At 51.3% G+C, this 16504-nt stretch overlaps 1 protein-coding gene across 3 annotated transcripts in view; it reads left to right on the top strand.

Annotated features, from left to right (window-relative positions):
* Positions 1-8117: 8117 nt before the first annotated feature.
* The window catches only part of Slc6a6 (solute carrier family 6 member 6), a 75508-nt gene continuing 67121 nt past the window's right edge, over positions 8118-16504 (top strand). For all 3 annotated transcript variants that reach the window (XM_041679647.1, XM_041679655.1, XM_041679664.1), the window contains exon 1: positions 8118-8331. The gene's annotated coding sequence lies outside the window, so the exon portion shown is untranslated. The remainder of the gene's footprint in view (positions 8332-16504) is intronic.

Below are 16504 nucleotides of genomic sequence, written 5' to 3' on the forward strand. Positions count from 1 at the left end.
ACATTCAAGAATGACAGCAATAATTCTGAGCATTGGCCCTGCGTAGACTTGGGCCTCCACAGTGACCTCAGCTGGGGCTCTGCAGTCGTCTCTATTTGCAAACGAGTGTTCAGAGGTTTAGCCTGGAGCTGATCTCTTGTCTGAGGTAACAGCTAGCTGATAAGGGACAGAGTCCCTTACAGCCTTAAAGCCCTTTCTGATTCCAGAGCCTAAATCTGCCCCAAAGCTGGAAACCTCAGGCCAGAGGGTTCAGTCTTGCTGTGTATCTTAGCATAAATCACTCACATCTGTTTCCTTGGGAAAGTGGTGTTGGGGGTGTGCCTGGGGGGTCACCTAATAGTCATGGGATTCTGGGATTATAGCAATGAAAGTTGGCCCCCTCCACCCAGACTCAGATGACCAGTCCCAGTGGTCTGAGTACCCAATCAGGGAGGCCTTGGATCAGGCCATAAGTGGGCACAAAGAGGAGAGCTGCCTCCCCAGCTTTGTTTATTGTCTGGAGGCTAGGAATATTTTGAATTGTTGTGTTTAGGAAGGGAGGGGAAATACCCAAATATAAGAAGGCAGCCTCAGAGAGACTCAAGCAAGAATGTAGAGGAATTAGGGCAGAGGAAGTGGGCCTGCCTGGGTATGTCTGGGCCTATGATGTTATAGGGTGCATAGCCCCCGTGGGCCAAAGCTTCTGGGCCCTGATGAGCCGTTCACATTTTTTGGAGAGCTTGTTTAACAATTATGTAAACCAAACACTTAGGAGGCAGGAGGATTGCTGTGGGTTTGAGGTTAGCCTGGGATGCATGAGAGCCTGTCTAAATATGTAAAAAAATAGTTTCACACTCAATTAAACTGGAATTTCTGGTGAAGAGGAGAAATAGATATCAGTATTTCTTTTTGTTTGTGTGTGGTTTTTTTTGTTTGTTTGTTTTGTTTTGTTTTGTTTTGTTGAGACAGGGTCCCTCTACTAGTCTTGACTATCCTGAATCTTTCTATATATAGGCTGGCTTTGAACTCGTCTCTGCCTCCCACGCGCCACCACGCCTGGCTGGCACTAGGTTTCTTTTCTGTGGTTCTGAGGATGGAACTCAGGGCAGGACAATGGGCCAGTGACCATCTGAGAAGCCAGACAGGAGACCGAAGAGCTGATATCTAAGGTTGTTTACTTAGCCAGGGCCACAGGAGTCACCCTGAGAAGGGCTGAGGGGAAAGTGCCCTGCATAGGAGCAGTGGTATAAAGGCTCTGAAGCAGCAGTGCCAGGACTGCGGAATGCCTGGGGAGACCAGTGTGTGTGAGTGTGTGAGTGGGTGTGAGTGTGTAGGTGTGTGGGGTGTGAGTGTGTGTGTGTGGGGGGGGGGGGTTCTGTCTCACAGGCCTCCAAGGGCCATGGGAGCACACAGAGGGTGGCTCAGTCAGGAGGAGGGCTGAGTGCCTGGGGAGACCAGTGTGTGTGTGTGTGTGTGTGTGTGTGTGTGTGTGTGTGTGTAGGTCAGAAAAATAACTTTGGAAGGTCTTTTCTCTCCTTCCTCTTTTCTGTGGGTGTCAGAGATCAAACCCAGGCCTTCAGGCTTGGTGGCATGCCTTCCCTCTGTCTATAAATGCTTGCACCCCTTGTATACAGTGGCAATGAGCTGGTGTTTTTGGTAATGTTAGCGCCTTCCCTGAACACGGTAACTAAGATGGGGCTGTGGGAGGTCTCCCCGCAGGGCACTCGCCTAGCCTGTGCCAGACCTCAGTTCTAATAGGCACTGACAGAAAATAATAACTAGAATAACATAATACTCTGTAAATGCTGCGTTAACAGTTTTTCTGCTGCATGTTTCAGGGAATGATAACATGGAAAATTTCTGGATATGTTCAATATAAATACGTTTTTTTCTTATTTTTTTTTAAATTATAGATAAAGTCTAAAGTAGCTCAAACTGGCCTAGAACTCTTAATGTAACCAAGGATGACCTTGAATATATGACTCTCCAACCTCCTAGGTGCAGAGACTCTAGGCTTGTGCCACCAAGTATAGCGTATATAGCACTGGGGACTGAAGTCAAGGCTTTGTGACCTCTAGAAAAATGCTATACCTACTGAGCTACATCCCCAATTTAAGGCAGTCCTGCTTTCTTTTCTTAACATTTACTTTTAAAGATCTTTATTTATATATAAATATGTGTGTCTGTGGGTGGGTATGTGCTGGCGTGGCAGGAGGAAAGAAGAGGGCACCAGGTCCCCTGGAGGCAGAGTATAGGAGGGCACCACCACCTTGGAAAACAGCTTGGCAGTTTTAGATAAGGTTGGAACTTTCTAGTAAGGCTGAACTCTTGGCCTGTGAACGAACATCCCCACGCCCAAGTACTGAGACTCAGAATCTGCCAGTCGCTTGATGCAGGCACTGGGAACTGAACTTGGGTTCTTAGCAAGAGCAGTATTCTCTCCTAACCGCTGAGCTGTTTCTTCAGCCGTTGGCTTAGTATTTAGAATGGGGTGGGGGTGTGGACTGCAGATCAAAGACCTGTGTACTGCCCACAGAAAAAGCGTTCAGAGGAGCTCTAGCCCCGTGTGGCCTCCTCAGGACAGGCCACTGAGTCCCAGGGTACTCTGGTCCCCCAGTACTCGGCCACTCCCTTCCCCTCAGGCAGCCCTCGCTCTCAGGTCCCGGTCTGATTTTCCACATAAATGAAACCACAGGGAGTCTGGCTTCTCTCACCCAGGGTGTTCTGAGCTCCCTCTGGCCCTGCGCATCCCAGGAGTCCTTTTGCGAGAGCCGCAATCATTCGGCTTCTATTTTCCTGTTGATACAACCAGGCTGTTTCCATTTTTAGCTGCCATGAATTGTGCGGCCATTCACATTCTTGCACAAGGGGGTAGGATTCTGAGTCTCAGTACTTGGGCGTGGGGATGTTCGTTCACAGGCCAAGAGTTCAGCCTTACTAGAAAGTTCCAACCTTATCTAAAACTGCCAAGCTGTTTTCCAAGGTGGTGGTGCCCTCCTATACTCTCAGCCGGGAGTGGAGGTGGGCTAGGGGTGGGAGAAGGCCTGGAAGAAGTTGGCCCCTGCAGTCACTCCCAGGGACCTGACACAGCCTTGCAGCAATGTGTACTTGCTTGCAGGTCCCTCGTCCTTTGCAGTATGCCTCTCAATGATACCTTCCCTCTCTGGCTCTAGTGCAGTCTGCTCCCTCAGACAGAGGAGGAAGTGGGGCTCAGGGACTTACCTCCCCAAGACCACATCCGGCAATGGTTTCCCATGCTCCTCTGTGCTGGCTGCTTGCTGGGCACTGCTAGGGAGTCTGCCTCCTGGGTACTTCCTGCTTGGAGCTCCAGCTTTGGCCGAGTCCCAGGACTGCAGGAGGCCAATGGGCGACATGCTTTGGGTAGGGAAGAAACAGTACAAACGAACGAAGGCTCAGAAGAGGGAAGGCCCCAGGCAGGGAGCATGTGGGTAAGAGGAGTACTTTCACATGCCCCGTGGGGAACGGTGTCAGAGACCCTGCTCAGCGCTTTTCCTGAACCATCTCCTCTGGACCCTCACAGCAGTGCTGAGGAAACTGGTGTTTTATTTAGTCTGGCTGTACAGATCAGAACAGTGAGGCACAGAGAGGTCTATGCTTCACGGTAGGCGGCACAGCCCACGATGGGCCCTGGGGTTTGCAAGCAGGCAGGCAGGACGCAGGTTCCTGAGAGGCAGGGTACTCTGGTCAAGCTCTGTAGTGTGACCCCTGGTGCTTTGCTGGGCACGTGGACACACTGGAGAGGGGGTGCCTAGGAGAAAGCGATATTGCTGGGGGAAAGAATCGCCGGTCACCCAATGTCCCTGCTTGTCTCTTCACGGCTTTCATGGGGGATGGTGTTCTGATTCCTGTGAGGCTGGCCAAGAGGATCCTCGATCCTCTGCAGAGCTGGTGCCAAGTGGCCTTCCTGAGCTGGCCAGATGGCCCAGCATGCGCTGTGCCGCCCTCAGCGTGGCCGCTACTCTTGATGACCTGACAGATAGGACAGGAGTTCCTCTGGCAGGGTCGGAAGGTTTCATTCAAAGCCCTGGATCGATTTGATGCCACTATTGAGAGCTTCTGAGTAATGTGCTCCCAGTGGCTTCTTACAAACCGTGTTCACTGCTGTGAATAACAGCCACAGACCAAAAGCCCAAACCCTGGCCATCACCCTGCGCATGTCCCCAGGAGCTCTGCCCGAACATCGATTTTTCATTCCTGAAATGAGTTGGTCCCATTGGAATGTCAGCCAGTATTTGGCTTGTAGAAGGAACTTCTGCCTGGCTTTCCTTGAAGCGCCTCATAAGTGCCAGTGTTTTTGGTGCCTTGGGTGCCCAATAGCTCTTTCCGAATCTTGCAGCTCCCACCACTGGCCTGGGCCTGGGTCCCAGCTCAGTCTCGTGGAGACATTTGCAAGCTAGGGAGTAACTGAGATATCCTGGTGGTGGTGGTGGTGGGGGGGGGGGGGGGTTGGTTCATGTCTAGCATGTGAGCATGCCAAGGAAGCCTTTGGTGCTTGATAGTTTTGGACAGGTAGGTGATGGGCCAGCAGGGGGCCCATTCTACCAATCTTCAAGAGAATCCAAATTTTCTTCTTAAAGTTTTTTTTCACATTCATTCATTCAGTGTGTGTGTGTGTGTGTGTGTGTGTGTGTGTGACAATGTGTACAGAGGTCAGAGGACAATTTGTATGAGTTGGCTCTCCTACCATATAGGTTCTGGAGATTCAGGTTGGATCTCTTTTGCAATAATCACCTTTATCTATTGAGCCAACTTGCTGGCCCTTACGTTTTGTTCTTGGAGATCAGATCTTATTAAACTGCAGCCAATGCTCCTGCCTCAGTCTTTTCAGGGCTGGAACTATAGGTTTATTTATCTCTTTTAGATTATTTTTTAATGTGTGTGTGTGTGTGCGTGCATATATGCACATAGAGTCCTAAGGATCAAGAAGTATCTGATCCCCCGGGAGCTGGAGTTAAAGGTGGCGTGAGTTGTCTGATATGGGTGATTTGAACTTTTGCAAGAGCTGTCTGAGCTCTGCTGATCTATCTACCCCCCCCCCCCCCATTTATTTTATTTTATTTTTAAATTGTTTGACACAGGGTCTCTTGTAGCCAAAACTGGACTTGAACTCCTGATCCTCTGCCTCCTATATGCTGGGATTACAAGTGTGTACCATTGTGTCTGGACAAATTATTTGAGACAGGGTCTTACTATGTAGTTCTGGCTGGCCTGAAATTCACAGAGATTCACCTTCTTCTGCCCTCCGAGTTCTGGGCTTAAACGTGTGTGGCACCATGCCTGGATTGAAATATTACTATTATATAGGTTTTTCTTCATTGCCCTGGCTGTCCTGGAACTCGCTCTGTAGACCAATCTAGCCTCGAACTCAGATCCACTGCCTCTACCTCCCAAGTTCAGGGATTCAAGGAATGCACCACCACCCCACAGAGTGAAATTATTTGTTTTAAAGAGACACAGTGTCCTTACATTGTCAGACCAGCTCCAAACTCCTGGGCCCAGCAGTCCTGTCCAAGCATCTGAACAGCTGGGGAGACAGGTGTTTGTATATGCAAAATCATCTCAATTTTCATTTGTGGCAATAAACTCAAAACACGACGGATGAAGCCCAGTGCAGGGAAAGCCTTTGGAGCTGCATTCAGCAGAGCCTGCCCCATTTGAGACTTGTAATTCCTCTGACAGTCCATGGCCTCTCACATGCTGAGTTCATGCTTCACGCCTGACTGACCCGCTGCACCCACAACCTGGGGCTGGGCTCTCCCAAAGCCCCCCTGGCAGCAAACAGATGGACTACGTTTAGATTCCAGCTCTGTGATTCACCGGCCGAGCATCCCCAGGCCAGTTATTTTCCCTGTGGCTCAGTTTTTCCTTCTGCAAAGTGGGAGAAATAGCAGTGCTGAGCTAGCTCACAGAGATGCTCTGGCGAGGGGTTGGACCTGTTTACATGAAGTGAATTCTGCCGGCCATGAAAGTGCTGTGGAAAGGAAGCTAAACAAAATAAATATAGCAAGTGACCCAAGTGGCATTCAGCTGTGACCCCAGCCACCCAACGGCTCTGCAGTAGGGTGCCTTGATCTCAACAATTTGGGGTCTGGCTAGGCAATGTAGTGGTAATCCCATCTCAAAGCGCAATAAATCAACACATATGAGCCCTTTCTGTGCACTGTGGCTGTGAAGTCCTGTGCACTTGATGGAGTCAAGGACCAGATCTCACACTTACAGAGCTGACATCACAGAGGGAAAGGTGGATGGGTACCTGAGCAGCGTCCCTACCATTCTTCATAGCCATCACTGTGGACCATTCTGAGTGTCAGGCTTCTCTGAGAGACTTTCCAGTTGCCTCTCTGTGTCTGCTATGCCACTGTGCCCTCCACTGCCCTGGCTTTCTGCATAGTCTTGTGATGTCGTGCCTGAAGGCCTTCGCAGCCTTGCAGCTCTTGCTTCCTCTGCTCCTCCACCCCCGCCCCAGGTTCCTCTGCCTGCCCCCAGTTTCCCTGGCTTCCTCAAGTGTGCTTTGGGTTCAAACTTCAGCCACTTCCTTACTCTCTAACCTGCCCCTTGGCCTCAGCCCTTTGTGCTGTGGGTAGTGACATGTAAGTCTGGAAAACTGTGGATTTTTTTTTTTTCAAGACAAGGTTTCTCTGTGTAGCTTTGACTGTCCTGGATCTGGCTCTGTAGACCAGGCTGGCCTCAAACTCAGAGATCCGCCTGCCTCTGCCTCCTGAATACTGGAATTAAAGGTGTGTGTCACCACTACCCATCTAATTTTTTTTTTTTCTAAATTCAGGTTTTACTATGCAGTCCAAGCTCACCTTGAACTCCTGGCACTCCCAAGTGCTGAGATTATAGGCGTGGGCCATCATACCCACTGTCTGAAGTCCCTTCTCCTCTAGCCTCAGTTTGCCCTCTATCTAGTGTTACATTCAGAAGAGCAGCAGCAGAAGCTACCTACGGCCTTCTGTGTGTGCTCCTGGACTACAGACAGGAGGGACCACCGTGGAGACAGGCTGGAGGTGGTCTTGGGGGCACCTGTAGGGAGGACAAACTGGAGCCCAATGGCAGGGGGACTGAATGAGGCCTGCTAGAGAAAAAAATGCCCCCTCTGTTATTTTGCTTCTTGATATCTTGTGCCAGCCTAGGACAATGGGCTCGGGCTGGCCAGGTCAGGGCCCTTATTTTCAGTTTAAGAGGCAAAAGGCGAGGCATGCTACATTAACAGCCACTTGTGTGCAGACAGAGTGGAGAGGAAAGAAAAGGAAGTGGGCACTCAGAGAGGGGAAGGCCTTACCGAAGGTCACACAGCGCCACCTCAGGCTCAGCCTGGCTGTGGGTGTGTACAATCAGAGAGAGGACCTGCTCATTCAAATAAGGGCAAGAATTAATGGCACACTCCCCGTCTCCATTTAAAAATAGTCACATTTGCTGACACTCGTTTGGCACTTCGGAGGTGCCTGGTGCCCTGTTCGGGCTCTGTTAACCTTGGAGCCTCCCAACAGCCAAAAGCGATGAGTTCCACTATTTTTATTTCCGTTTTACAGATGAGGAAACCAAGACATAGAAATCTGAGGAACTTGCCTGAGGTCACCACAGCCCACGATGAAGCCAGGACAGCCTCATGTGGGCCGGGGGATTTGGCTCCAGCGATCATTTCCACAGCAGCTCAGCCAGGCTCGCAGAGCTGCGCATTGGCCAGGAGGTCATAGCGGAGGAGGAAGAGACTCTGGCACAGACCTAGCAGCTGCAGCAGCCTCAGGCCTCATCCCCAGAGCTAGGTGTTTAGATGTGTGAGAGAGCGTTGTGATGTGGCAGTGGCTATCAGGACAGGAGATGGGCCAGGGGTCTAGGTCTCTAGTTCCTCATCGCCCGAAAGAGAGATCTGAGCAGTGCCATTTGCCACCAGCGTTTCGATAGAGCATGAGGATGGGTGCGCGCGCTCGACGAAGCGAGCCCGGGCTCTTTGTGTGTCCGAGCTCGTGCGCGCGTGCGTGCATGCGTGTGTGTGTGTGTGTGTGTGCGTGTGTGTGTACCGCATGTGGGCGTGACTGAGAGTCTAGGCCCCGCCCCAGGCCCCGCCCCAGGCCCGGCCAAGCTGGTATTTTTCCACCCAGCAGGATGGGTGATGCGGAGAGCTGCCTGTTCAGACAACAGACACGCGAGGTCAGGGAGAAGCCGCTTATAAATTACCGCTTCCTCCGCGCCGCTGCCAGCGTCGTGCTCCGGGACCTGGCTGCAGTCGAGCTCCCTTGCCCAGCCGCCAACGCCGCGATCGCCGCCTGTCCCGCCAGTCCCGCCAGTCCCGGGCCATCCGCCGCGGCCACGGGCTTAGCAACCCAGGTACCCAAGGCGTGCGGGCCGCGACTGCAGCCCCCTCCCCGGGCTGCGTTCCACCACCTCCCCAAGTCCCTTGCAGGTCTGGCCTCCCCGCGCTCCGCCATCCCCTTTTCTATAGAGGGAGTGACCGAGGGTCTCCTGCTTAGCCCCACAGCCGAGGGAGTTATTGTTTCCCTGGCGAAGGGGCTGGGGCTGTTGGTGCGGCGGCAGGTGTGTGTGTGTGTGTTTGTGTGTGTGCGCGCGCGTGTGTGTTTCACGGGGTTTCTCCTTGTCCCTGAATGTCTCTGTTTCTGAGGGTGGCTATTTCTGCACTCCAGGCAGCCGTGCACATGTGCACCCCAGGGTGTGTGATGGGCTGTGTCCTGGGCTGTTATAGCTGCGAGTAGTGTGGCTGTGTGTCTCTGTCTTCTGATGTGCGCTCTCGTGTGTTGCTATATATGTCTTGCCTCTGTGAACCCGTAGGTGTGGTTGTGTCTTCTGTCTCGGGAACCCTGGTCGTAGGCACGTGTGTGTCCCTGAATGTAATCGTATCTCTGGGTCCCTGGTTGTGGACAAGTCTGGTGTCTTTCAGCGGTACCTGAGAGGGCATCCCTTGTGCCCAGTGGGCCTAGTGGTCATCTTTAGATCTCCGTGGCTTTTAGGAGAGGTGAGAGGCTCCAGGTGCTGCCTGGGTGTGGCATGCAGGTAGCAGTGACAGCCGCCCGCAGGCTTGAGTAGCAGTACTGAGGCCCGGAGGGACAGCCAGGGGCAATGGCCAGTGGATCAGCTGGACAGATCTTCCTCCACACTTCACCCCTTCCCTTTGTAGGTTCCTCTTTTGGGTGGGAGGGTTCTGGTCCTCTTCCACTGGGGAAGCCACACAAGGAGCCAGTCTCAGAAACAGGTCTCCTGGTCCTACAGCCCCAAAGCCTCAGCCTAGACTAGCCGGGCTGCAAGGGAGGCGTGTGCTAGGCAGGGCCATGGACCTGGCTATTTTGGTCACCGCCAGGCCTCTGCCAGATCCCTGCCTCCCCCAGGACCAGCCCCAAAGGCTTGGGAGACAGCCTGGGCCCCCGTTTCCTGCCTGGGTAAATAAATCATCTCAGAGACTGGCCAGGCGCTTGACCCAGAGGGTCTTCGGACTGCGGTTTGGTAGCACGTGGCTCCATTTGGATGTCAGTAAATTGGCCTCTGATTTGGCACAGCTGGATTTTAAATAAATGTCATGGAGATCTTTTTTAAGTAATTTTTTTTTGGCTGGTAGGGAGGGGATCTCACCCAGAGCCTCTAAGCCAGAAGGAGTTTATTTTTATGAGAGAGCGGGTGAGCGCTTAGCAACCGCCTGCCTGCCTCCCTCTCTATCAGGGAGTCATCGGGGGAATGGGGGGTGAAGGGGAAGTGTTTTAGCAAGATGATGGTGGGTGGCTGGAGGGGGTCCTAGGCATCAGCCGAGAGCCCACAATAGGATGGCATTGGCAGATTGTTAGAGGCTGTCTTAGACTTTGGCTCAGCTATCCAGTTAACCTTGGGCAATGTTTTTTTGTCCTCAGTTTCTTCACCTGTGAAATGGGTGGGGTATACTACCCAATGGGTATGTCCCTATTTAAGAGCCAATGCTTGTCCCCGGACAGAGTATGTCCCTCTTAATGGTGACCTTAGGTAGTTTTCTTAGGTTGGGCTCGGCTGTCCAGGCGACAAGGACGCTAAGGCCAGCCTCGCCTTGTCCTTGAGGGGATTGAGGGAGATGAGGCTGAATAAGCTTGCTGTAAGCTGTAAAGCCGGGTTCGGCTCTAGAGCTCCTGATTAGACTGTGTCACGAGGTCTTGGGTCACTGTGGTGTGTGGCAAGGGCTGTGGCGCAGTCCAGAGCGAGAGCTTTTGTCCCTTGGGAGATACCCTGGCACTTACTGCCTGTAGCTCTGTTGTAGTCAGCCTCCCTGACTTTCTAACTCCTCTGTACCCTGCTGTGGGTCCCATCTGCTTGGAAGAATCTGGAGACTCAGGCAGTGGGGAAAGAGCCCATTCCACAGATGGGCCAGTTGAGAGCTGCCTAGGCGCCTGCCTTGCTTGAACTGTACAGAATTGGGCTTCCAAAAGCCTCGTCATGGCCAGCTGTGCATTTTGGCTTCACAGAGCTTGGGCCACCAGTTTGTCGGGGACATGAAAGTGAAGTTGGTTCTGGAGAAAATGGGAGACGAATGTATTCTGGTCCTTAGAGCTAGAGGGTGTTGAGGAGGGGAGTCCTTAGTGCCTCATATTCCGTCTTGCTTCCCTGCACCTTCACTTGGGGCCCTGCTGCCATTTCTGCAGCAGGTGTTGCACCCCCCCTCCCCCCGGAGGGGTCCCTGTTTCTACCTCGACTTGTCAAAGATTTAGTTCTCTAAAAGTTTCCAAAGGTCTCAGTGATAAGGTGCCATGAGTCACTGAGTGCATTCCTGGACACAGGAAAGAGCTGTCAATCACAAGAACTCCCTGGAATGCTGCCCAGCCTCAGCCATTGGGGGATCTGGGTGGGAATAGAGGGCTGTCCTGGAACCCCAGTCCGTACTGACTGATCTCCGCGTCAGCAGTGGTCATGGGCCAGAGTCAGGCTCTTTGGGGCTGTGGTCTGCGTCCTGGTGTTTGTCAACTTACCCCAGCTAAAGAAGGTGTTTGAATGTACGTTGTTGTGGGGAGCAGCTTCGGTCCTGGAACTTCCATATGCTGAAAGAGAACTAGAGCTCATACTTTTAAATTTATTTTATGTGCATTGGTGTTTTGCCTGCGTGTGTGTCTGTGTGAGCATGTCAGATCCCCTGGAACTAATTAGAGTTACGGGCAGGTGTGAAGTGCCATCTGGGTGCTGGGAATTGAACCCTGGGTCCTCTGGAAGAGGAGCCAGTGTGCTCTGAGCCATCTCACCTGCCCCGGGAGCTCATTCTTAACGTGTCTCCTTTAGTTGGTTAAGAAACCTTGACTTGGAGGTTAGAATGTTGGCTATGAGGAGCTAGAAACCTGGAGGGAGTGGCTGCTGCAGTGACCATTGTCGTCCACAGGATGCCACGAGGAAGACTTGCATGTGTGACCCAGTGTGTGTTTAGTGAGGTAGAGTTGAAGGTGATATCAGAGTCGATCGATGCTTCCTATGGATAGAGAAGCAGGGTAAGCTGGTCTGGTAGGCAGAGATGTCGAGGGCTTAAAGAAACCGAGAAGCTAAATAACCAAGCATGTTTGTAGAATATGTCCACAGGGTCCCATTTAGAGAGAGGACCAGAGGACATGAATAGATCTGGCCGGAGCCAGTTTGGTGGTGGGCTATGCATTACAGGCATAAAGCTATGGGGATATGGGAGAGAAATAGATTTGAACAGAGTCTGGGGACAGTAGCAGGAGTCAGTCAACCCTGGAGCCTGGGAGAGACCCCTAATGGTAATCAAGAAGCTCGGCTGGGCTCCAGAGATCAAGGATGGCTGCCTGCCGGGCTTCCCTCACTCAGGGTACAAGGCATTTTCTGTACCAATGAATCTTTACCAACCTCAAGCTCTTTCTGTAAACACCAGGTGAGGTCTGATGCCCTGTTTAACAGGTACCAGGCCATTAACTTGCTGGTTCCCACTTCCCTGGAGCATGCAGATCTGGCATCCTTAGGGAAAGTTATGGGTAGGGCTGGGGGTGGGGGTGGGGTGGGGGGAGCTGTTCCCTGCCCACTGTTTTGGGTTAGTGGTTTCTTTTGGAAACCTGAGCTGAGGCTGGGCTTAGGGGGATGGGGTCAGAGAGGCAGGAAGAGGATTGTTTTTGTTTTTGAGAGGCGGTTAATCTGGTACTTACTATGTAGCCCAGTCTGGCCTGGAATTTGCCACCATCCTCCGTCCTCAGACTTCCGAGTACTGGGATTACAGGTGTGAGCTGCTGTGCCTAACTTTTCCCTGTGATTTTTTTTAAAATATTTTTTTTATTGATTTTTATTGAGCTCTACATTTTTTTCTGCTCCCCTCCCTGCTTCTCCCCTCCCCTTCAACCCTCTCCCAAGGTCCCCATGCTCCCAATTTACTCAGGAGATCTTGTCTTTTGCTACTCCCCGCCCTGTGATTTTTAAAAAGCATTTGGACCGGGAAGTGGTGATACATGCCTTTCATCCCAGCACTCAGAGGCAGAGGTAGGAGAATCGTTGAGTTCGAGGCTAGCCTGATCTAGAGTGAAGGACAGCCAAAACTATACAAAGAAATCCCCACCCCCACCCCAACTCTGCAGCAGCCAGGGCCTGAGATATGGCTCAGCAGGTAAAATCATTTTCCACGCAAACCTGAAAATGAGTTAAACCACCAGGTTCTGTGGTGGAAGGAGAGAATGCCACAAAGATGTCCTTTAACCTCTACATGAGACCCTGGCATGCCACATAAGGTACACACAATAATAATAAATAGCGTTTTTTTTGTTTGTTTTTTTAAGTAAAAAGATGGTTTAAGGATCCAGAACTATAGGTTAGTAATACAGTGTGTGCTTAACCTGAAGGTCCAAGTTTGGACTCTGGCACCCCCTCCCCCGATTAAATTAAATTAAAATTTAATCAGTATAATGTACTGAAAATGCAGAGATGCTTTCAAGTTCAATGGATTTAGATATCAGTGTAACAGTACCCTCCAGATCAAGATAAATATTCCTTATGTTTGCATACATGTTTGTGAATGAACTTGATGTGTGTTGGTGCATGTAGGGCGTGTGCGTGCAAATGTGTACGTGTGCTGGTGGAGGCTAGAGGTCAACATCACATGTGTACGTGTGCTGGTGGAGGCTAGAGGTCAACATCACATGTGTGCGTGTGCTGGTGGAGGCTAGAGGTCAACATCACATGTGTACGTGTGCTGGTGGAGGCTAGAGGTCAACATCACATGTGTACGTGTGCTGGTGGTGGCTAGAGGTCAACATCACATGTGTACGTGTGCTGGTGGAGGCTAGAGGTCAGCATCACATGTGTACGTGTGCTGGTGGAGGCTAGAGGTCAACATCACATGTGTGCATGTGCTGGTGGAGGCTAGAGGTCAGCATCACATGTGTGCGTGTGCTGGTGGAGGCTAGAGGTCAACATCACATGCCTTCTCAGGCTCTCTCTACCTTTTGTGTGTGTGCATGTGTGTGGAGACCAGAGTTCAGCATCAGGTCACTTCCCCCATGGCTCTCCATGTTACTTTTTGAGACAGGTTCTGATACCGAACCTGGAGCTAGGATAGTGACCAACAAACTCCACCTTGCCTTCTTTGTCCCCCCTCCAGTGCTGGCTTTGCATGAGTGCATGGCTACGTCTGCCTTTTTATGTGGGTGCTGGGGACCTGAGCTCAGGAGGCTCTCTTGTCGCACAGCCAGCGGTCTTCCCTGCGTCTCTCTTCTTGCTTTTTTGTTTGCCTGAGGTTGGAACCAGGACCTCACACTTGAGAGGCAGACACTGTAGCACTGAGCCACATCTCCAGCGCTCTCCGCCCCTCTACATAGCACTTTTAGATGTCTCTCACCGCCTCGTATCAGTGGATTTGTGCCAGGCGTGATGAATCACCCTTGTAATCCCAGCACCGTATGTATGGATGTGTTAGGCATGGCTAACTGTAGCCCAGACATATTAAATGAAAGGGTTTAGAAATGAGCAGTTCATGAGTTGTTGAATACATTTTATGACAGTAAAAGGTTATTATTCTATTTTGAGTTATTGCTCTGAGTGACTAATTTATAAATTAAATTGTATCTTAGTTATGTGTAAGAGCGGATGCTGTATAAACTGGAGGTCATGTGCCCTGTGGCAAGAGGCTTGATAACCATATGACAGCCTGTCCGTCTGTCCTACAGCTGCTTTGTTTGTAGGTGTGGGATTGGGAGAGACTTCCTGTGGGCCTTGTGTGCAAGCTTTTTTATGGACATGCCATTTTATATACATAGAAATGAGGAACTGCCAAATGATTCACTTTTAAGTTAGAAATCATATACCTCGGGGTTGGAGAGATGGCTCAGAGGTTAAGAGCATTGCCTGCTCTTCCAAAGGTTCTGAGTTCAATTCCCAGCAACCACATGGTGGCTCACAACCATCTGTAATGAGATCTTGTGCCCTCTTCTGCCCTGCAGGCATACAGACAGAACATTGTATACATAATAAATAAATATTTAAAAAAAAAAAAAAAAAAAAAAAAAAAAAAAGAAATCATATACCTCAAGCAATACAATCCAGAACCATTATAAGCTAAGATAGATTCCCTTCGGATCATTTTACAAAAGATCCATTTATAAGGTTGGATGGAGGGTACAAGCTGTGAAGTATGTGCAGGCCTGGGTTCCACCCCCGACACTACAGAATGAGTCAGTAAGGACCTCAAGGTTATCTATCGCCCTTACGTGCAGCTTTAGCTGTGTGCTACCTGAAAGTCTGTAGGAACGCAGTCTGCTTTTTTATCACTTTCTGGGTCCGTTTTCATTTCCTTGTTGGTGTAAGGATTTGCTCAGGGGGCCAGCCAGCCAGTCAGCTAGCCAGCTGTGGTTTGGTTTTGTTTTTAGCAAAAACAGCATCATACTGTTTCAGGTTCTGCCACTCGGTCTGTACAAAACAATGGCCCATTATGACCTGCCACCCAGCAGAATGCCCTGCAGAACACATTGCAGAACACCTTGCAGAACACCTCACAGAACATACAAGCCCACCAGCCCACTGTGAACATCCTTGGCTTGTGACCCACTGACCTCTTCTGTCCTAGCTGATCACCCAGACTACAGCTCAGTGAGGGAGTCGCCCCACCCAGTGGCTTCCAACTTGCCCTAAAGGTGAACAGCAGCCCGAGGCCTCTCCACTGATACAGGAGCTCACCTATTCAATCCTCCTGCCTCAGCTTCGCAGGTGGCTGAAACTGCAGGTGTGTGTATCACTGGTTCCACTGCAGATGCTTATTGAACACCTACTGTATGTCAGGCACTATCATAGGGGTAGGAAGGGCAGCAATGAATAAACCAGTCTCTGGTGCTGGGCGGCTCTCAGTCTCTGCCGCAGGTGAGAGCAGCACAGGGAGGGGGAGAAGATGAGTATCTGGAGGTTAATGTACAATCCCGGGCCTTTTATGCTGGGGGCAGGTGCTTCTGAACAGGTTGCAGGTGTGCGGAAGAGTGGTCCATTGACTGTGGAGCTGAGGTACTGTGGACTTTGTTTGGGATCATCCAGCTAACCTGCCCCACCCACTCACCTCAGGGACTAGGAGCTCTGGTGAGGTCTGGGCGAAGTGAAGTGGGAGAGATCCAACCTTCAAAACACCTATTGTTCAGTTTCCCTTGCCCCTGCTGCGCCCACCATTCTGATTATATAAAACTCCCCTTCTGGGAGGTAGATTGAGGACACTGGCAAGATCTTGTGCAACTGACTTTAATGGGGATGGAACCCAGGGAGGGTTTCCACAGATAGACAGGTGCTGTACCACTGAGCCACAACCCCAGCCCCTCACCTCCGTATTTCCATGGTGGTGTTCATAGTCTCAGTTAATGGGAACAGAGTGTGAAGGAAGAATCCCAAGGGCAAGCTGCTTAAGAGACACCGGTAATCCAGGACCCAACTCTCGGAAAGCTTGGAGAAGAGCCTGGAGCCTGGCACTGATGAACGGCTCTGGTCAGCCCAGGACTGAGATGCAAGGCGCGGGGGGGGGGGGGGGGTGGGGGGGTGGGGGGGAGAAGGGTGAGAAGGATGTCTTGCCCACACTTGTTGGGCATCCAGTGGACAACTGACTTCTGTTAACCGAGCCTACCCATGTTCCAGGCTGGTCAGTCTAGTCACCTTGTCCCCTCCCCATTCCCCCTGAGCCTCCGTATTGCCATTAAGTGGAGTTTTAGGCTAGGTCTCTCAGGTGGGACATTCTGAGTGTCCCGTTTCCATGGCGTTTGTAACAGGGTAGATGTGGAATCTGACTGGTTGCCATGTTCCATCAACCCCCTTCCTGAGGAAAGCCCATTAGCTAAGGTCACTAGATGCTTGGCAGTGGGTGGAGAAGTGTGGCTGGCCTGTGGGTCTGAGCAGTCATGCCTACTGGGTGAAGGGCACTGGAACAGGGCTGTTCTGAGGATTCTGCCCCTGATCCAGGACCAGTCAGCCTCAATGGAAGGCTGGTCATGATTTCAAGGACCTTCATTCCATCACCAGATGGCACCTGCTATCCACAGCCTCCTGATCAGCCACCATGCCTTCTGGGTGCCTCTCTGTACCA

Source organism: Microtus oregoni, unplaced genomic scaffold, assembly GCF_018167655.1.
Source record: "Microtus oregoni isolate MIOR12 unplaced genomic scaffold, Mior012 000002F_ref0000024, whole genome shotgun sequence".
Lineage (NCBI taxonomy): Eukaryota > Metazoa > Chordata > Mammalia > Rodentia > Cricetidae > Microtus > Microtus oregoni.